Raw genomic sequence first — 22,473 nt, 5'->3', positions numbered from 1 at the left:
GAATTCTGCAGTTCTCTTTGAGTGTTCTCTGCCTGCTCACGCCATTCCTCCCTTTCTCTTTGAGCATTCTCAAGTTGTTCACGCAAATCCTGTATCAGTTTTTGAGTAGCTTCCTCACGCTTATGATATTCCTGTATAAACTTCTGGGATGCCTCCTCTCTCTCCCTATCACGCTCATACAGAGTCCTTTGTACATTGTCAAACTTCTCATTTATCATGTTTGCTATTAGTGTTTGTAGAGCTATTTGGGAACTCTCCTCTGGATTATTCTTTATCTGTTCTAATCCCTGATTATCAAGATTGGGAATTGAGATACCCGAATTTGCCATTTTTCTTGTGTTTTTCCAGCTTACTCGGCCCATTTGAGATGAAGATTGCACCAGTTTTATGCTAGAACACTATCTTAAGGCAACCATCAACCAAAGTTTGCATTTGTACAGTCAATAGTCTACAGATACAATCTAGTTCAACAGATACATCTATTCAACATCAAACAACTATATGTTAAAGTACTTCGAACCGCAGAAAAGAATTTGGAAAACCAGAAATTATTAGGATTAGGGAGAGATGTGGGTAAAAGATAGGAGTAGATTGGTGTGGGGAGGCACAGGGAGAGTTAACTATGTCCTAATCACAATGCAGGAAATGGGTTGAGTAGGATGCAAGTAGAGAGAGAGAGAGAGAGACCAGAAAAAAAAATAGAAACGTAAAAATTAATGTTATTATAGAAGTTAAAAGACCGTCTATTTAGAGAGGAATGTGAATATGTTCCGAGAAGGGGAGGGACATAGAGGAGATGTGAAAAGCTTTAAGGATGGGAAAGGGAGAAGAAAAGATCAGAAGTTCAGTAGAGCTAGACAAAAAACAAAAAGATAATTAAGAAAGAAAGAAAAAGAGAAAGAAGACAAGAAAAGAAAGGAAAACGCTCATTCACATATTCCTAAAATAAAAATTATAAGATGAGAAAAAAAAAAGTTACTGGAAAACAATTATTTTTTCAGAAGAGGCAAAAATTAAAGATTAATAAAAGTTTTAGAAGGGAAAATATATATATATATAAAGTAGCAAAAAACAAAAAACAAGCAAAAAAATAAAAGAAGAAGAAAAAAAAAAGAAAAAAAAAAGTCTTTTGATTTTTTTTTTTGGGGGGGGGAGGAGTGGGAAGAATCCTGTATCTCCCTTTTGTCTCTAACCAGTCTCTTGTTGGAGTCTCTGGTCAGCTTGACGTCCTGTGGCTTGATTGGTTTCTTAAGTCGGTTGGTTGGAAGAGGCAGAAAAATGCTCTGCTTTACCCAAGATTTTGAGATCCCCCTCCCAGGTTAGTTTTCTGGGAGGGTGATCTGCTTTGAGAGTCACAAAAGAGGGGGATGTGGTGATGGGGCTAGGTTCTGGGTAGAGTTGAGGCCTTTCAACAAACAGTAGCTTTTCCCTGGGGCTATTTTGTGATAAAGCTCACAGCGCCCAGCCTGGAGCCACTCTCAGGGTTTCTGTTTTTCAATTGATTGTGGTGGCTGCTAGAGGGAGGGGCAGCCTCTGGCTCTGGTTACCCAGTGAGGCAAGGCACTCCAATGGCTGGCGCCTGAGCTGGGTGACTTTTCCCTGGATGGTGCTGAGTCTGGCAGGTCACTTCGCCGTTAAGTTCTTGTGACCTGCTAAATGACTCGTTTTATTCCAAGGCCTGAGCTGGAGCTAGCAGCTCCTCCGAGCTTTGTCGGTATCCAAGATGGAGATCACCGGTGCTGGGGGGGGAGGGGTAGCCTTCCCTCCTCTGCTTCCTGAGAAGGAGTGAGGATGTCGGGCTTGTACTCACAGAGTCTTGGATCCTGGGTCGTCTCTGGTCTGCAAACAGCAGGATGAAGATTTCCGCTCCTTGTCGGTTCTTGTTGGTGTTGAGTAGAATCCGCTCATCCGCTGCGTCTGGCTCCTTCGTCCCGGACTCTCTGTGTCTCAGGTATGACCCCGCGGCGGTGGTCGCTGCCGCGACCCTGCTGCCGTAGCGGCAACTGATATGTTTCCTTGGCTTCCCCTCTCTTGTCTAACTCTCTGTCCTGTGATGGCACACTTGGTGTGATTCTCTGGCTTAGGACTGTTCACTGGAACTCTAAAATTGCTTTCTATGCGAGAGCTTGTTCAGATTCCAGCTTCTCCTCCGCCATCTTCCCGGAACTCCTTTGCATTTCTTTTATGGCTAGAGCAGTTGAGTATTTCTTCATGTGTCCATTGGCCATTCTTATTTCCTCTTCAGGTGAAGTCTCTCTTTAAGTCTTTAGCCTACTTATTAATCAGGCAATTGTTTCTTTGAGAATTTGTTGTTGGGGGATTTAATTTTTTGAGTTATAAGTATATTTTAGATATAAGACCCTTGACTGTTGTTTGTCTAGTGAAGATCTTCTAATCTGTGGACTTTCTATTGATCTTGCTAGCTATGTCCTTTGCGATTCAGAGGCTCTGCAGCTTCATGCAATCCCATTTGTCCAACTTTTCTTTGATTTGTTGGGTTTCTGGGTCTTTATTAAAAAAATTTCTGCCTATGCCAAGGAGCTCTAGAGTCTCTCTTATTGTTTTCAGGGTGTCTGCTTTGACTTCGAGGTCTTTGATCCATTTGGAGTTGATTCTGGTACAGGGTGATATATGAGGATCTAATTTTAGTTTTCTGCAGGTGTTTAACCAATTTTAACACTATTTATTGAAGAGGCTGTCTTTCTTCCATTCTATTTTTATAGCTCCCTTATTGAATATTAGGTGGCTATAAATCTGTGGGTTAATTTCTGGGTCTTCAGTTCTATTCCGTTGGTTCTTAGGTCTGTTCTTGTGCCAGTACCAAGCTGTTTTGATTACTATGGCTTTGTAGTAGTGTTTGAAGTTTGATGTTGATATTGTTCCAGCACTGTTCTTTCTGCTAAGGATTGTTTTTACTATTCAGGGTCTTTTATTGTTCCATATGAATCCAAAAATTCTTCTATTTCATTGAAGAATGATGTTGGGATATTGATAGGTATCGCATTGAATTTGTAGATAGCTTTTGGCAGTATTACCATTTTTCACAATTTAATCCTCCCAATCCAGGAGCATGGGTGGTTTTTCCACTTCCTAAATTGTGCTTTAATTTTAAAGTTTTCATCATAGAGGTCCTTCACTTCTTTGTTAATTCCTAGGTATTTTATTTTTCGCGGGGATATTACAAAAGGAGTTGCTTTCCTGATTTCTTTTGAGAATTTTTTGTTTGCTTGCTTGTTTTTTAAACTCAGCGCATTACACTTGCTAATGCAAGCACACTTACTACTGAGCCACAGCCCCAGAAATGATTTTTGCACGTTAGTTTCTAGGTAACATCTCACTTTCTGCCCTGATATGCTCCTGGGCACAATCCACCTTCCTGGGAAGCTGAGACAGCAAACACAAACCACCACATGCAGCTCTTCCTGGAGAAGAGGTCTCATGAATTCCCCCACCCCTCCCCAGGCTTGCTTTGAATCTGTGTCCCACCAATCTCAATTTCCCAAGTACCTAGGTTTACAGATATGAGCCATGCAACTGGTGAAATAAGATAGCTTTTAATACTAAGTTTAACACCTATGAGGGGGTGGCATATGAAGTATGTGAATTAAAGTTCTATAGAGATGTAATTGATAAATACAACATGTACAAAGAGGAGACAGGAAGCTCTTCCTACAAAATACCCCTCCTTTGAACCACTACATATTTACTCTGTGTTCTAAATACATGATACATTATATTATGATTAGAACAAGATGGAACTGAATTAAGTGAAAAAGGGATAAATATGGAAAATTCATCATTTTTATTTTGATTTCCCATAAAACAGAAAGTTAATTTAATTAGAAAAAGGTACACCTGGAGGAAAAATAAGAAAAAAATTATTCATCAATATCAGAAAGGTCCCTAACCTATATTAGGAAGAAGAAAAAAATGATTATTTCTCAGAATTAAATGAATAATTAATTCATGCTGTGAATCTTAGACTGGCTTACTGCCAGAAAATACTTTAGGCCATCAAGATAGAGTAGCAAATAATACAGTCAAGACTTCTGTCCTCCTGAAGAGTATTTGAATAATAAATACAAATAAATAAAAAGTACACAAATAACAGTCATGACAGATGGTGTTCTGTGGGCTAACGCATTTTCAAATACACATGAAGTGGAGACAGGGAGGAATAGGTTTTGAATGCTAAGCTGACTGGTGACCGTGCTATTTTTTGCTTTCATGTCTTCACACATTCCATGATAAGATACATGACCAAGAAACCATCAGCATCAGAGGAGATGAAGAGCCATCTGCCTTTGGGACATGGGCCTATGCAATTTCACAGTTATTATGTCACTGACACTGTCAGATTTAGTTGTGTCTAGATCAACTGGGGGACAGTGCATTAAAACCATCCATTTCCTTGTAATAGAGGAATTTCTAAGTTTAGTAGTCCATTAGTTGTTAAGTGAAGGACTTAAATGTTACTATCAAGAGGAAGCACTCTGTTGTAAATGACAGCAGGAGAGAGTGAGATTAATTTGTAGACTCATCAATCCAAAAGAAACTTCAGGGGAGAGGGGGGGGGGTAAAGCAAAGGACTGGGATAATCACTATTTACAAGGTAGAAATAACTTGGTTAATGTTCTATCTATTGAGACTAACTTTAGAGTCTTAGAGATTTCCTGTGACCCACATCACTTGGAAGAGAACAGCTTAGACTTTCCTTTTGTAGGGTATCATAGGAAGATTCATTGAAATCTGTAGACTATGGATATAACACCATATATCCACATAGATACAAAATTATGTTATCCAATGGAAATGTTATATTACCTACAAAGTACAAAGCCGTATTTTGTAGATGAGATTCATATGTGGAGGTGTGAGTAAGAACTGATTAGATAGGAGAGGATAGAAGAGTTCAAGCACTTCAATGGCCAGGAATACTTTGGAAGTTGGTATTTATTGAAGGGAATGGAATATACCATTTCTTATTCTCTACCCTATCTCTATGGCCTAAAATAACTTCTGGTACTAAGCCAGTCTAACATTCACAGCATGAATTAATTATTCATCTCACTCTGAGAATCACTTTTTCTTCTCTCTACTATAATCTAGGGATATCAATGAACATTTTTCTCATTTTTCTATATAGAAAACTATATAGTTTTCTAATTTAATTACTTTTCTATTTTGTGCATCAACTGATGCACAAAAATTGATTGTTTTTTTTTGTTGTTGTTGTTGGTTGTGGGGTTTGAACTCTGGGCCGGGGCACTGTCCCTCAGCTCTTCAGCTTAAGGCTAGCAGTCTATTACTTGACCACAGCACTATTTCTGGTTTTCTGAGTGGTTTATTGGAGATAAGAGTCTCATAGACTTTCCTGCCTGGGCTGGCTTTGAACTACGATCCTCAGATCTCAGCCTCCTGAGTAGCCAGGATTATAGGCATGAGCCAACAGTGGAGTAGCCAGGATTATAGGCGTGAGCCAACAGTGCCTGGCTTGAAAAAAATTTTATATTTAAAAGTGTGTAGGATTGTGAAAGAGTAGTGCCTCTGAGCAAGTATTTGTCTCAGTAGATCGTGAGTACCAGAGTGTCTATTAGCAACCAGAAGGCACTCAGGAATCTCACTTCCTTCTACATCGCTTGATGCCGCCCAAGCACTCCAAGATGATGGGCAGGCAGCCCTCATGCATGAGAGCCACTCAGGAATAAAGAAAGGATGTCTTGCTAAGGTTTTTTTTTTAATATAGTAACTTTCAGAAAATATCTGAACTACCTATAACTTCACTGAATTTATAAATCATGAAACAGTAATTTGTAATAATGTTTTTTGAGAAGGATAAACGCAAAAACCTTTTAACTTAATGATAGAGGAAAATAGTCAATGACATGTTAAATTTCCTTTTTTATATTTATATTTTGGAGATGGTTTTGAGGATCAAACTCAGGGCTTCGTACATACTAAGAAAGGGCTGTATTTCTTGACTTATGCCCAATACCAATAACATGCTTCTACTAATAACTGTCATCATTAATCAAGATATTTAAGGAGCTATAGATAAAGAAAAAAAGCTATGTTGAGTTCTTGGAGAAAATGCCATACTGTTTCCTATAGCTTATTGTTCTGCATGAAAACTCTAATTCTAACAAGTTGACTTTTGAAACTAATACATGATTATTTGCTACCTTCCAAATGTTTACAGAGAACAAGAGAAAATCTGGAAATTCTGGATATCTCAGAAAGTATTACAGGGTACTGTTGACTAGGAAGGAAATTCTTTCCCTAGAAGTCTTATCCCAGTGCTAGTGATAGCCAGTAAGCTAAGAGGCTTGCTTTCTCCCCAGGCTAGCTTTGCATTGAAACTCAAGTCAGTGGATTTACTTCCTCTCCAGGATAGCAGAGGCTTTAAGCCAGTGAATCTCAAAGACAAAAAACAAAAAAACAAATAAAACACACACACAAAAACCCCACAGAAATGAAATCCAGCTTCCAAGACTACACATTCCACATGATCAAAATGCCACATTCCCATTCTATAATCATCTGTATATTTCTACTCAATCAGAGATTTACAAAGATCAGGAAGTTTTCATTGGGGCTCTAGAAATACAAAACAAGAACAGCCAAACCCTGCTTCAGTCATCTTGATAAAACAAGACCACTTATTCGCTTAGCTATTGGATTTCTGAGCCCTAAGCTTTAATGTGACATTTATACAGATGAGGCAAAAGTTATTTACTGCAAATGCCAGTGTCCTAGTAAAACCAATACTACTACTACCACTAATAATAATAAAATTTGCAATGGAGAAAGTAAGACAACAGCCCACAAGCCTGCTTAAATCACTTTCCTAGTCATCACTCTGGTACTGTACCATCACAGCTGTTGGAATCTATTGAGCAACATTCCAGAACGTACAGGTTATGTGGCCTCTCTGACTTTTTTTTTTGGTCAATCATGGGGCTTGAACTCAGGGCCTGGGCACTGTCCCTGAGCTTCTTTTGCTCAGGGCTAGTGCTCTACCATTTGAGCCACAGTGCCACTTGTGTTTTTTTTTCTCTTTATGTGATACTGAGGAATCAAACCCAGTGCTTTATGCATGCATGCTAGGCGAGTATTCTACCACTAAGCCACATTTCCAGCCCATGACTTTTGTTTAATGACTTATTTATACCTTAGATTTAAGATGTTTCAAATATGCAGGAGGATTTTCCAGGATGGTTCAAATATAAGTAGAGTTGTAATTCTAAGGAGGAATCTCTAGAAAAAGTAGACAATATGGGTACATTACACATCTTCCTTCGGTGGCTTTTCAAATTCATTGCTACCTTCTTCTCCTCGTGACGCTCTATCTACCTTGCTGGCCTGGGATGTCCTGCATTAGTGGATCCTCTTTCCTCTGGGTTCAAGTTAAACCGGCAGGATAATAGGCAAGAGAGCAGAGGACTGAGAGGGCGAGGATAGCATAGCCATTCCATACCTCTGTCTTTGCACAGGGGCATCAGTGCCTGGCTATCTGCAGGATCTGCATAGAATAGTTTAGATGCAGGTGAAGGGCACACACATCTTCCTTCCAACCTTAAAAAAATGAGAAGAGGAAGAGCCAAATTGGAGGAAGAAGAGGGCTGAAAGAGCCCAGCCTTGTTTCTCTAGTTGTTAGATTTGTACCCAGTGCAGTTCTGTACAACAACATCCTTAAGTACTATAACGAGAATAGGATGTGACCGTGGGATAGTACGATAGTGCCTAGGGTTTTTACAGAATTCATCAAAAGTGTTTTTCTGAATTCATATTACCTGTAAGAGGATTTCACTGTATTTCTATTAAATAAATAAAAAAATAAGAAACACCAAAGCAGACAATATTATAGCACTTGAAATGATCCCTGATGGGCAGGCAAGGAAATATTGTCTTCAATAAAGTAAAAATCTTGGTGAAATTACAGAGACCACATGTAATAGATCTAGCTCAATGTACTATATTCATATTCATATTAAAGTGTTTCCTCAGCAAAATTAAGCAATACTTCATGATGGCAGGTTATTGTCAAACTTTCTTTTTTCAAATATCGAGGTACAGTTGATCTCAACATACCTTTTACTCTAAACATTCTCTCTCTCTCTCTCTCTCTCTCTCTCTCTCTCTCTCTCTCTCTCTCTCTCTCTCTCTCTCTCTCTCTCTTTCTCTCTCTCCTCCCCCTCCAGCCCTCTGGGTATATACGATATGTAATTAAAGAGTTAAAAACTTGGTCATGGAATCAGATAGACGTGGGTTTGAGTTTAACCTTGGGCAATTTACCTTACGTGTACTTTTTGGCAAATAGCTAAGCTACTCATTCAGCTTCAGCTTCCTTGGGGGCTGGTGACACATACCACATTACCTTGGAGAGAAATTCAACAAAGTAATAAATGTAGAGCACTTTCTCCAAAATATAGCATGCAGATACTATAGACTATCTGAGCCTTGTACTTTATAGTTTGTCAAATGAGATTTTTATGACAGTTATGTTCTTTATTTATTATACAAGCAGTTTTATACTTATCACCTTATTTTCAGTGTCAGTTTTGTAAGGCTTGTTGTGCTGTTATTATTCCATGTGTACAGATAAGAAAACTTGAGCCTTGGAGATGTAAACTTGCACGTGCAAGTGCTAAGTAGCAGAATTCAGATGGAAAGCAGTCAGTTGCATGCCACTGTGGCTCTTTAGTGATGGGCAGGGGAAATGAGATTGATGAGAAAGGGGTTTTAAGTTATTTCATCTTTTATAGCTCATGTCCATAATTCTGTAGTTTTGTGGCTAAATTATCTCTTCCCACTTCAAAAGTCTGCCTCCTGTGTAGGCAGTAGTATTGGGAAAGTGAACACACATTCCTTATTGCAGTCCTGCTTTAAGGAATGAGACTTTTTATTATGGCCAGATAGTTTGAAAAACACAAGGACATAGCATCTAAAATATAACTTAAAGGAGTTATCCAGTCCTCCTGAGATAAGCAAATGGCTATAGGGATTTTAGTCAGCTTAGAAAGTGAAATAAAGAAACCTTTGGCTCCATTTATATCCTTCAGGAGATGGGGTATTTTATTTAGCTCTGTTTCTATTGGCAGGAAATAAATAGAAAAAAATTATCAGCTCAAAAGGATTTTCCAGGTCTTATGGATTAACCACTGAAAAGAAAGACAATGTTGTTAAAAGTTTTTCATGTTCGTCTTAAAGAAAGGATTGATGTGGACTATAGACTCCAAGAGGTTTAAAACTTGGTGACAGAATATTCATCTTTTCAAAAATCAGCCAGTGAGAGAATGAAACTCTAAATCACTTGGAGGAAAAAAAAATCACATGAATTTACTTCTATTTGTGTACATACTTGCTGAGAACTCGAGTAGGACTTAAATCATTGATTAGCAAAAATAAAATGGTATTTTTTTGTAACATCTCAAAGTGCACAATGCCAGTTATCCATGATCTCACCTGCATCTGCCTTGAATATTTTTTATTTTATTATTTTAAAGAAAAGTGAGATAAGTGTCATCACCTTTTAAAAATTTAATAGTCTCAACATGTGTCAGCTTCCTTGTTTATCCAAAGATTTTCACTGTATGTAAATTTAAGCAGATAATCTACTATAGTTATTAGCTGGGTTTTTACTTACATTGCCCCATCTTTTGCCATTGGGAGCCTCTTGGGTCTCCTAACTTAACTCCATTTCCTGCTTTACATCACCTCCCCCAAATTTAATCATATAAGAATCCATTAAGTGGCAAGTGCCAGTGGCTTATACCATGATCTCAGGATCATGGTTCAAAACCAGCCCAGGCAGGAAAGTCTGCGAGATTCTTATTCTTATCTCCGATGAACTTCCAAAAAAAAAGTTGATAGTAGAGATGTTGCTCAAGTGATAGAGTGTTAGCCTTGAGCAAAAAAGCTTAGGGGACAGCACTCAGGCCTAGAGTTCAAGCCCCAGAACCTGCCAACAAGTAAACAAATAAAAAATAAAAGAAGTCTCCATTAAGAGATTTTGTTGATTAGGTCAGAACCGTCAGGTTCTAATCATTTCCAAAAAGTCCATTAGCTGATAACCAGGCTCCAATACATAAAATTGTGGGGGACAATTTCCATAGTGTTCCACAGTGTTCGGACTTGTGGGTAAATGGCCTGTATTCCAATACTAAACTTTGTTCTTAGAGTCTGAAAGTAACCCTGAACAGACATAAATGATGGACTGTCACACTGTGAACATTGAAATGTGAATTTTATGTCATTTTATCTATCAACCATTTAGCGATAGAAGAACAATTCCTATCTTATAGGCCACCAATAAGCAGATGGTAGACTGAAATTTCCTGTAGTCTATAGAGTTTTAAAGCCTTGCTTTAGTTTACTGAATACAATTTACAGATAAGTTTTACACTTCTGTGTTAAAGAAGCAAGCCAAGAAAATTTAAAGTATTAACACCTTTAGAGTGTGGGAGAGACTGTCCTGGTAGAACACACTTGATGGTTAAGTTCAAATGACTTAATGGTTTTAGAAAGTATGGAAACTGATATCCTTAACATGAAGTATTATTCTCTTTCTTTATAGGCTCCTTGTCTCCAAGAGGCTTTTTCTTCTCTTCTTGCTAACATTACATGAAGTATAAGATCAGGCTCCAGCATGGAAATCAATTTAAATGGTCAGTGATATTAATTTAATTTCATTTTTGTCCAGGCTGGAAATAAAGTTATATACTTTACTCCCTGTAACACTAATGATGAATAGTTTAATACCACTTTGACTTTTGCTTACTTTAGCTAATGTTTCTGAAATCATAGTTTTTGAGGTAGGTGTGACTATGACTGCTTTCTCAGAATAAGAAATTAAGAAATTTTACGCCATAACCTAGTAGGCCATTGAATTCAAAACACAGATCTGCATTTCTTTGGATATACAACTGTAAGTGTGTGAACATCTAGGTATAGCTGAACAGGCACCTCACTGATATCTAAACAATATATTTTAAAATGATCTTATAAAACCACCAAGAATATTGCAGGCCATTTATTGTATAAGTTTATCTCCCTTCTCTAGTGATTTTTAAGAACTCCTATTCAGAAACTCTTACAATTCAGATGATTCTTTCTTCTTTTTGGTAGTAGTACTAGGGTTTGAACTCAGAGCCTCATCTTTTCTAGGCAGATATGATACTACTGAGGTATGTCTCCAGTTCTGTGTTCACTCGTTATGTTTGTTTTTGTTTTAGGACAGCCTCACTTCTAACCAGACACATCTGAGCTGTCTCTCTGTCTTCTTAAACTTCCAACTATCAGCAATGGCTGACAGTTCAGAGGCTCATCCTGTGTATAGCTTTCCTCCACTCAAAGTTTCCTTCCAGGTTGGCCTGGAATCACAATTGTCTAGTTCTCAGCCTCCCAGGTAGTTAGGATTAGAGGTAGAAGCTGCCAGGACCTGACTTAATTCGGAATCTTCAGCCAAGATTTGAATTAACTTCAGTGCTGCAATTAGGATTCTCAAAGTGAACTTTTTTTTTTAAGCCAACATTTATTTATTTCTCCTCTCTGTTTTTTTTTCCTAATTTAGGACATTTGAAAAATAATCAGGGAGAATACTGAGATAAAGCCAATCAGCTTCAATAAAAAGGAAACTGAGAAAGATGAGATAAAATTTTGCTTCTAAAGTACGTGAAAGGTAAATATATAATGATTAGGTATGATAAGTATATATACCATTCCTTTCCTTCAGGAATCCAATGGAAATACACTAGCAAGTTATTCATTAAGACCAGGTTTCTAGTGACCAGACAGAGACACATACCTGGGGTCCCAGCTGCTCTGGAGAAGGAAGGAAGCTGATTGAGGCCAAAGCACAAAAAATTAAATCAAAAAGGACAAGGGACACGGCTCAAGTGTTAGAGCACTCACCAAGCAAGATCCAGGCTTTTGTTCAAACCCCAGGACTTGCCCTCCTTCCCCACAAAACAAGAACAGGTCTCTAATTCTATGCTAATTTAGGGAATTTAATTACATCGAACTTCATTTTGCTAAGTAGCTCAATACACACTCTAAGCCATATGCTCTGTGGCCATGTTTTTGCAGCTGAGTCATTCCTGGTAAGTGGATCATGAAATCAATATGGCAAATGTGGTCAGCTCAAAAATGGATGGAATCCACAAGAGTACACTGCCGTAAGTAACAAGAAACATTATTTTGGGAGACTTTAGCTTATAAAAAAAGTTATATCATTGTAAAGATGCCGCATCGAGGGGTTACAGTTACATGAGTAAGGCAATGAGTACATTTCTTGTTGACCATTGTTACCCCTTCCCTTGTCCTTTCCCTTCCCCACCTTCCTCTCTCCCCTCCCCCACAGTTGTAAAGTTCATTTCCAATATACTGTCTTGCGGGGTATCATTGTTGCAATGGGTCATCCTGTGTCCTTGTTTCAGTGTTTTGTTATCCCCTTCCCCTCCCCAAGATGCAAACCGAAAGGGGATCTAAATAGGGAAAGATGAAGGAAAACTCTCCCTCTTTGCAGATGACATGATCTTGTTTTTAAAGAACCCCATGGACTCCACTCCCAAGTTATTCGAGTTGATTAGAAACTTTGGAAATATATCATGGTGTAAAATGAACCCTCAAAAATCAATGGTTTTTCCTGTACGCCAATAATGAGAAGTGTGCAGCTGAAATCAAGAAAGCAAGTCCTTTTGTAATAGCCCCACAAAAAATAAAATACCTAGGAATTAACTAAAGAAGTGAAGGACCGCTATGAGGAAAACTTTAAAAACCTGAAAAAGGAAATTAAAGCAGAACTAAGAAAGTGCAAAAACCTCCCATGCTCCTGGATTGGGAGGATTGACATGGTGAAAATGGCAGTATTGCCAAAGGCTATCTACAAATTCAATGCAATAGCCATCAATATCCCAACCTTCAATGAAATAGAAGAAGCAATCCAAAAATTCATATGGAACAACAAAAGACCCCAAATAACAAAAACAATCCTTAGCAGAAAAACCAGTGCTGGAGGAATATCAATACCAGACTTCAAACACTATTACAAAGCCATAGTAATCAAAACAGGTACTGGCACAAGAACAGACCTGAGGACCAATGGAATAGAACTGAAGACTCCGAAATGAACCTGCACACTTGTAGCCACCAAATCTTCAGTAAGGAAGCCAAAAAAATAGAATGGAAGAAAGCCTCTTCAGTAAATGGTGCTTGTAAAATTGGTTAAACACCTGCAGAAAACTAAAATTAGATCCTTATATATCACCCTGCACCAGAATCAATTCCAAAGTCATCAAAGACCTCAAAGTAAAAGCAGAAACCCTGAAGACTTTAGCTTCTTGATTGTGTCTGTGAGTCTGCTTTCCAGGTTCTCTTGAATCTGGTCATTTATTCTTTGCTGTACTAAGCAAGAACATTCCCTATTCAGAAGTCTAGACAGGGATTTTTTTCTTCTTTTATTTTTTCAGTCATGGGGCTTGAACTCTGGGCCTGGGCGCTGTCCCTGAGCTCTTCAGTTCAAGGCAAGCACTCTACCACTTGAGCCAAAGCACCACTTCCAGTTTTCTGGTGGTTAGGAGATGAGTCACATGGACTTTCCTGCTCGGGCTGGCTTTGAACTGTGATCCTCAGATCTCAGCCTCCACAGTGGCTAAGATTACAGGGGTGAGCCACTGGCACCAGGCTTAATCTTATCTTTTGGCCATAGAAAGGGAATTTTAGAAACAAAGGAAAACTAAAAATTGCAAAGTAAACACATTTAAAAAATTTTAAAACTTGTTATGCTGTCTCTTTCCTTTTTTTTTCTTTTCTATCATTTCACCAAATAAAAGAAAACTGAAGTTTAACCAAGTGCCTGCTCTAAATTGTCTTCCATTGCAGTGGAAAGGGTTTGTCTGTTAATCTGCCAGTGTGTCTATTTAGGTTTCTGGTCAAAAGAGGAAACATACAAAATTGCTTATAATGAGGGAAAAAAAGGAAACATAAGACCTTGGGAACATGTGTAAACCCTAAATTAAAGCAACGCATGAACTGGCTTCACAGCTCAGGAGGGAAAGAAGGGTTTGCTCTCAAGTTGATTAGCAACTGAAATAAGAAGCAGGCAGTTCATCAAGCCCAGGGTGATGGATGGATGGCTGATTCTCAGTCTGTGGCACCTATCTTGATGTTTTCTTTTGGTAGTAGTGTTTTGGCTTTTCCTCCAAATAATTACCTACATACTTCTCGGTATCTCTGTTTATTTTAGCCATGATTTTATTTAAATATTATATATAATTGAAACAATATGAATTACAAAAGGTAGCTAAGCCCCCAAAGTCATTTATGATATATCAAATGTCTGATTAACACATCTATAATCTATATGCCCGTCATCACCTTGAGATAATGGACATAATTGGGATTATTGTCTCAACACTTTGGAAGCAGTTCTCCTAACCCCCTAAGTCATGTTTGCGAAGATCTTGATTACAGCTCTTATACTAGAAGACATAGTTCCAGAATTAGGTCATTTAAATGACTATTTGCTGTAGTCTATTAAGTCATGAGAACCATTTTCACTCATCTGTCTTCTTTCCTCACCCAATTATCCATGGAGTTAGTACTTCTCATCGAGTGTAAGCTCTTTCTCTTCCAACCTTTAACTTAGGAGAGGTAGGTCCGTGAAAAAATGTTACGGAAATGTATTTCACATCCAATTATCGTTAGGACAGGACATAAACCAGGCAGCACTGTCGCCTGTCAGTGGTAACAGTATTTTTTTTTTCAAGCTGTTTAAGTTTTTGGAATCTCTAGAAAACTGAGGAGGGTGTTTCTTGGATGAAGACTGTTCTGGTTTTCAGCAAAATCTCATGTGCATGCTCTCTAAACAATGCATATGGATTTCATAAAATCGTATCGCTGTCTAGGTAGGATAACATTGTTCTTGCCAACGTGATTCAAATGTATTGAAGAATGAGCTGTGAGTGCTTGTCGGCTTCTATCCCTGGCCTTGCTCCATTCACCCGACTACATCGTCCTAAGCTAATAAACATCTCCTAAATCCTTCAAAGAACCGTACAGATCTCTCAGAAACTTAACAAGTTGGGGTTTAAGGATGTGGAAAGTTTGTGCTGGGGATTTCATTGTGATTCTCATTCTCAGAAAATCCTTCCCCAGACTTTCTGAGCAGTTGTCCAAAACCTATCTGTAGCATTGGTAAATTGCCATTGTCACGCTGTTCTTACAGCACTGGCTCTGTGGTAGGTGATAAATTGGTGGGGGTGGAGAGGTGGGAAAACTAAAAAAAAAAAAAAAAAAAAGCTCTGGGAAGCAAAGCACAGGTGCATTTGTCCTTTAAGCTTTAAGATCAACTCTTAACACACAGTGTATCTTAATTTAAATCCAAATAGGATCAGTTGCGGATCACATTTCTTTTCCTTTCACATTTATCCTCCAGAGCTGTTCTGGGAGGGGAAAAAAATGATTAGGTTTCCTCTTTTCTCTGGGCCATCCTCCCATTCTTTGAAGTTGAAAAGTCACTCAGTGATGATAAAGGGAAGAGGGTCTTACACAACAGAGGAAAGTGTCATTTATGAAGCTATAATTGTATGCTCTTTCTTCTCCACTTGGCTTACATTGGGAGTCATTCGTCACTTATTTTTCATATACAGCCACAGACATCCCAGCTCCTCCCAGAAAAATTAATGTGGTTTCACTAAGAATGAGAATTTGGAGGTCAATTCATGTTAAAGTCACCATACACATATTATAAAAATACATTTCTTTAGATTATTTTGAAAACCTGAAAGCTAAGAAGGGAAAGATGAGGGATGAATTCCTTAAGTTAGCCAGGATCATTATTGTGACTATTGGGAGATTATTTTATTAAAACATTAAAGGTAAAAAGGATATAGTTAATTTATTGGTTAATCCATCAATAACTTAGGAGTGATTGTGTTTTCCAGATGAAAGGTGGTTCTAGAGATGAATAGGACCTAGAGATGAATGAGAAGTAGACCCTTCCTCAAGATCAAGACTCTTAGTGATAGGAGACATCATGGAATCATTTGGTACGAAGCTGTAACCTGCTTCCATCCAGTGAGAAAAATCAATAGCTTTTCCATACTCTTGTCCAAAGTGCAGATCAAATTTTTGCGATTGCAAGTGTTGAGGTACTAGTTTCAACACTTCCAAAAAAATCTCATCCTGTACAAACATCAGCCAAAACATTAGCCTGAGAGCCAAGCACTTATTTTTTCTCACTCACAAAACAAGAGACAGTTTACCTAATTAAAAACAGTGCAAATTGTACAAATCAACTAGGATATGTAGAGACCGCACAGATACTATGAAGTATACAAAAGATGTTTCAATTTCCAAGTAAGATTGCCCCCCAAAATCTCAGAAAATGGATCATTTTTTGTAAAATTTTTATAAATGTCAGAAATAGTTCTTGAGATTGTGATTTTTCATGTTTTAGAAAATCAAGTGTTTAGGAATATGAATATGAGAATCTTAACATTAGTGTTAGTAATGTTCATAAATCTCTTGCTATGCTTTCACCATGTTGTTATATGTGGAAATTTTTTTTCTGATTTTTATGTCCACATTTAGTTTATTCTTTAATGGCAAGGAATTCCTCTGTATAAGATTTATCATTATAAATCCTTTATAGAGGGTTAGGGGCATGGCTGTATTGATAGAATGCTAGACAGTGTATGAAAATATCAGGTACCAGGTTTGAGTCATAGATTCAGATCTTTTTTTAAAAAAAAAAGAAAAGAAAAGAAAACAAAACAAAACAAAAAACTTTTATAGAATACAGACTGTTGCACTGAACTGAAAATTAAAAACCTGGTTTAGAGCTCCTTGCCAATGGTTGTATTAGTTTGTCTGAGTTTTGATTACTCTTCTGGAGAGAAGAGGGATAATAATTTATTGTAAATTTCACTCTATTAATTAGTTAGAAAGAAAAATTGCGCTGAAATATCACATAGATCCAAGGCCTCCTGTCTTACATTGTAGCAGAAGAGCATATGTTTCTCTGAGATGATTGAAATGCTGGTAAATATAACTTTTCTGGAGTGTGGGGTGATTTCTAACAATAGAAAACTTCCTGGCATTTCTTTTATGTGAGTTATTTATGCAAGAATAATTGCCATAATTCTTCTCTTGGTCTTCAGAGGCAAGAGTTTTTTGAAAAGAACTTAGATATGTGTGCCTGAGGATAGAATTGCTGCCAGAATTTGAGTGGTTAGCCGTGAATTTGGGAAGACTCCAGCTTCACTGGCCTTAGGTTTTTTAAAGTTTTATTCAAAAAACACGTTTATATCAGTGCAACAGACACACGTTCTGGTCAGAAACAAATGGATCTTTCCATTTCATCAGGAATCTAGCTATTTGAGAATATATTTAAACACTAGCATGAGGGATTAGGAAAAAAAGAACTAAAAATGTTCATCTGCAACTAAAACCATCAAAATAATTAAACAACACATTCTACGATATATGTTGTAATTTATAAGGTAAGAATGCCATGATTGTGATTTTATAGAGGGAGTAAGTTTTGAATAGCTCACTTATGAAATGTAAACCCAAACAATCTCTCTTCTCATAGCTAAGGGTGACTTCTCACTCATATGCCCTCCCACAGATTTCCATAAGTAGGATACCCAACTCTCTTCTAGTCCCATATCACACAAGCATACTCTGAAATTGCTGATTGCACAAATCACTTGAAACAAATATGGGAAGTTATTTATCTATTACAATTTTATCCTCATTATCCATTAGACCCAGGAAGATGGCAAGTTCAAGTAGGAGACACATTTCCTACTTATCAAAAAGTGAATGAAAAAAAAAAACAACAACTCCTACAACACAACAGGAACCTCACTAATGGTATATTTAACAGTCTCTAGGTTGCTATTTACTTGCATGTTGCAACTTTCCTATATGTTAAAATACTTTTGATGAAACTCTGTATTGCTCTACAACCTTCATCTAGAACTTTGTAGTTGGTAAAATCATGGCTCAGGGATGAGAACATCATTGTTATTGAATGCATAATGATAAATACTTGTTTTCAAACATAATTTAAGCATTATTTTGGTTACTAAACAAATAAAAGAAGGATAAAGCACTAATTGAATTCATTTTTGCATTATGCCTTTAGAAAGCTACTACTTAACAAAATTCAACGGAAACTGATTTTTATTACTGCTTGAAGGCATTTTGAGACATTATTATCATTATCATAAAATTAGTTTGCTTAACAACTCAGCCACAAATATTTGGTCTTAAAATGGTTTATTGCATTTACTGGATTAGTTTATTAACTTTGAACAAAAAGTTCAATGGAGGAATCGATAGTTTGTGAAGAAACTATCGAATAACTGATCATGAAAGTGATGGTTTTTCACTTAACTGGGGGCTGGGCATTTTCTGATTTTTCCTATCTCCTCTCAGATTTCTCTAACAGTCTCAATTTCAATTCCACATGTTCCCACACTGTCATTTGGAACTTATTGAGCATGACAGACTTTGTTGAAGAGGATAATCCCAAAGGACATGAAAACATTTCTTTTATGCCACATCACTATCAACTTAAATCTAAACTGTTTTCTTTATTTTATAGGCATGTTATTCAACAAACAGTTTAAATGGTCACACTTTTTTTCCAGGATATATTTTCCAGTTGATAATATATCATGGCTTAAAGAGCATGTATAATTCTTACTCCATATGTACATGTAGGGTACAATGGCATGTTAGTTGAAAGTAAGACCAAGAATTACAACTATACAAAATGCCTACACAGAGGCAAAATCATGTTTTCCTTCTGAAAGATGCTTCTCAAGGAAAGTTGTGAATTAGCAGGAGTTAAGACACGAACTTTCATGGGTAACCGAAGCTTCAGGTAATTTTTTTTTCAGATAACTGGAAAAAAAAACTTCCAGAATCATAGAATTCTAAAATGGGTGGTCTAATTCTGTATGCATATGTTTTCACAGGTGAGGATATGAAGAAGCACAAATAATATCTCAATAAGAAATTTCACCAGTTAAAAACAATTCAAAAGCTGTGCTGAAAATATAGATATTTTTAAAATTTTGCTAACAGTATGACACTTGTAATATCTTCTTACAAGGAAAGGTAAGAAAAAGTAGGACAAGTAGTTTCAAAATTAGAAGAAGATAGTTAAATTTGTCCAAGGCCGTTAAGTGGCTAAATTTAAGAAAATCCCCAACCAGTTTTCTCATCAAGTCTAGCAGTTATGTATCATTTTCTCTCTTACTGACTCTCCTTAGGCAGCTTTATTAATCATTAGTTTAAAAAAATATCTAGAAGATAGTAGATTAAACTTTTCTTTGGAGAACTTGACATGTACAACTCTATACACGTAAAAGATGATAAATTACCTTAACTGACCATTTAAATTTTGTAAGTAGATACTGAGTCTCTTGCAGCTATCCTTGTATCTAAGACTGCAAAAATCCCATATCATAAAGAGCTTCATTTCAAAGACCATGGGAACAGGGAATGAATTTGACTCATCCTGGGTGCTACATGAGGTGATTTCTTGGCTTCATTCCTCCTTCTCCTCTTCCTCCTTCTCCTCCTCTTTCTTCCTCTTTTGGGTAGTACTGCTGACTGAACAGAGGGCTTTGCACACAGTAGGCACACATTCTACTTCTTGAGTTACACCCCAGCCACTTGCTCTATTAATTGTTTTCCAGGCAGATCTGGACAAGTCTTGGGCTGCAGTTTTCCCATTTTTGCTTCTGTATGTAGCTGGAATGTCAGGTGCACTACTGCACCTCATTTTCTTCTTGACATATGATTTCTTTCCCTAATGAACAAATGTGAATTTGGATTCTATGCTTTTTGTGCAAGGTAGGTGATTTTGATTTTTTTTGATACATAGACCAGCATAAGTGGCCTGTCTCTGTGTTCTACCTCTAGGGCATTGTTCAGAAAAAGAGAATCCTGGATTTTCTATTTCCTAATTCTACTTTCCATTTCATGGAAGAGACAACAAATACATTCTGGCAGGTATGTTTTGTGTGCTTACCTTGAATCTGATCTGCAGGGTTGGTTCAGATTCTTACTTGTGCAATGAAAATTCTGCCTTAATTACTAGCTTGTGTGGTACTGATACCCTGAGCACTTAATTAGAAATTTGAATTGATCTCCCTTTAACACCTATCTTTGTTATCATTAAAAATCTATCTTTATATGCACTAGAAAGCCAAGTCTTTCAAGGCATTTTTTTTGTGTGTATATGTATGTATGTGTGGTGGTGGTGGTGGTGTGTATGTGTGTGTGTGTGTGTGTGTGTGTGTGTGTGTGTGTGTGTATGTGTATATGTGTGTGTGTTCCTGTCCTGGGGATTAAACTAATGGCCTAGGCAGCATCTCTGGGCTGGTTGGCTCAAGCCTGACACTCTACCACTTGAGGCACAGCTCAGTTTCTGGCTTTTTGATGAATGCTTGGATATAAAAGGCTTACAGATTTTCCTGCTCAGGCTAGCTTCAGATGACAATCCTCACATGTCAGCCTCCTCAGTATCTAGTACTATAGGTTTGAGCCACCAGCTTTCAAGGCCATTTTGCCAGCAAAATTACAAATCCTAATTTCTTTGTTTTTGTCTCAGATGAATACATTGTACTTTTCATTATTTGTAATTACACATTTTCATATATACATGTGTGTGTTTCTTGGAGACAAAATTATAATTTTTGATTATAAAAATTTGATTTTTGTTAATGTTTTTAACCAATTTATATTGGCTTAAAATACACAAAAAAGTAGTGTTAGATCTCATTTCCTCAGTCAGTACATGAACTGATCTTGAAGCACAGTTTAGGACATTATGCTATTATTTATTTATTTATCTGTTCATTTCATTAATTTGAGGTAGGGTATCTTACCCAATTTATGGTTGTACTTTGGAGCCTAAGATAGTGCCTGTCTATACCTGCTAACTTTCTGGGATTACAGGTACTCACCACTACATTGGGATTTGGGGCATTTAAGGGAAACATACATTGCCATTTACTCAAAAATGCCATTTGAAGCCAAGTAATGTGAAATATGGGTGCATGGGTTGGGTAAACAGAATTGCCCACGTAAAAGTTTGGTAAATGATTATTCATTTGACATACTTTCGTGTGCAATATCATAAAGGTGACAAAACATACTGTAATTCCCTATTGCTATCAGAATGAATGTTGCGTTAACTATCCTTTCAGAGCCGTAATGCATGATCTTCTCCATTTACGAGACTGTCACAAGGTTTGCATGCTCAGTAGCAGAGATCAAGACTTTCTGCTGTCATTCCCTTACCAAATACCAATGGCAATGGTGGTCTGTAAACACAGAAGGACACTAAGGTCTCTACCACATTGCTAGAAAAGGCCCTTCACAGTTGCTTCTGCCCAAATCCAAATCTGAGGGTTCTTTTAATTTATTTATTTACCAGGGAATAAATGATAGCTTTTTTCACACTGAGAATAAACTCTTTCCATCTGCTGCTTTCAAAAGTAGGGGTGTGTCGTGCACAGAGCTCCTCGGAGCCACAGAGAGGGGGTTATATTTCTTCCTCCTAACTGAAACAAGCCTGGAGAAAGTCAACCATCTGAAAGTCAACTATTTGTTATGGGGTCTACCAATGGAAAATATGAACTTGAAATGTGCTTTTCTTTTTTCTTTTCCCTCAAAAATATGATCTATCTAGTAAAACAGTCGGATACCAATGTAAAAGTGATTTTAGTGCATGATAAATTCATAGCTCTCTTACATCAATTTGGGGAAAGAGATTTTTTTTTAAAGTTGGAATCCTGGCTTGTTATCAAATTTAAATCATTACCAGACAAGATTATGCTAAGGCCCCCACATTGTGGTTTGGAACTATTTGAAGCTATTCCAAATTACCCTTCGACAACAACAGACAGGTTTAAATTCATTGAGTTTAGATAAGAAATTACAGTGTGTCTGCACTGGTTCCATCTGGACTCCACTGCAATGAACATACCCCAGCTACATCTGCAAACCCAGGCCGGGTGTGGCTCACAGGTGCCGATGGAGCCAATTGCTGGTGAAAGGTTTGCCGAGATTCCTTCCTGCCCTAGCTTTCAATTTAAACCACTCTTTCAGAAAGGAAAGGGAAGAATGCTTTATTCCTTAAAGCCAAAGAAAATTTTACTCGTATTTTCCCCTCCCCTTTTCCATAAAAGAATTTCAACTTGAAGAGATTGTTTTGTATTCATTCAGTACACTAGCTCGAGGTTAATTTCCAAACACCTCTGTCCACATTGTGTTTCGTGTCTTCAGGAGAATGTTGCCTGGGTAATAAAATGTGCTTGCCAGTTTCAATGCAGATGGTGGAGAGAAGATTTAGGACACCAAAAAGTGTAAGATAGCTCAGCCTTTTGCAGAAATCTTCTGTCTGTCTGTCTGTCTGTCTGTCTGTCTGTCTGTCTGTCTCTCTCT

The sequence above is a fragment of the Dipodomys merriami genome, unplaced genomic scaffold (assembly GCF_024711535.1).
Source record: "Dipodomys merriami isolate MVZ:Mamm:240054 unplaced genomic scaffold, mDipMer1.0.p SCAF_15, whole genome shotgun sequence".
In the NCBI taxonomy this organism is placed as follows: domain Eukaryota; kingdom Metazoa; phylum Chordata; class Mammalia; order Rodentia; family Heteromyidae; genus Dipodomys; species Dipodomys merriami.
The sequence above is the reverse complement of the archived record's forward strand: the minus strand, read 5'-3'. Positions refer to the sequence as shown.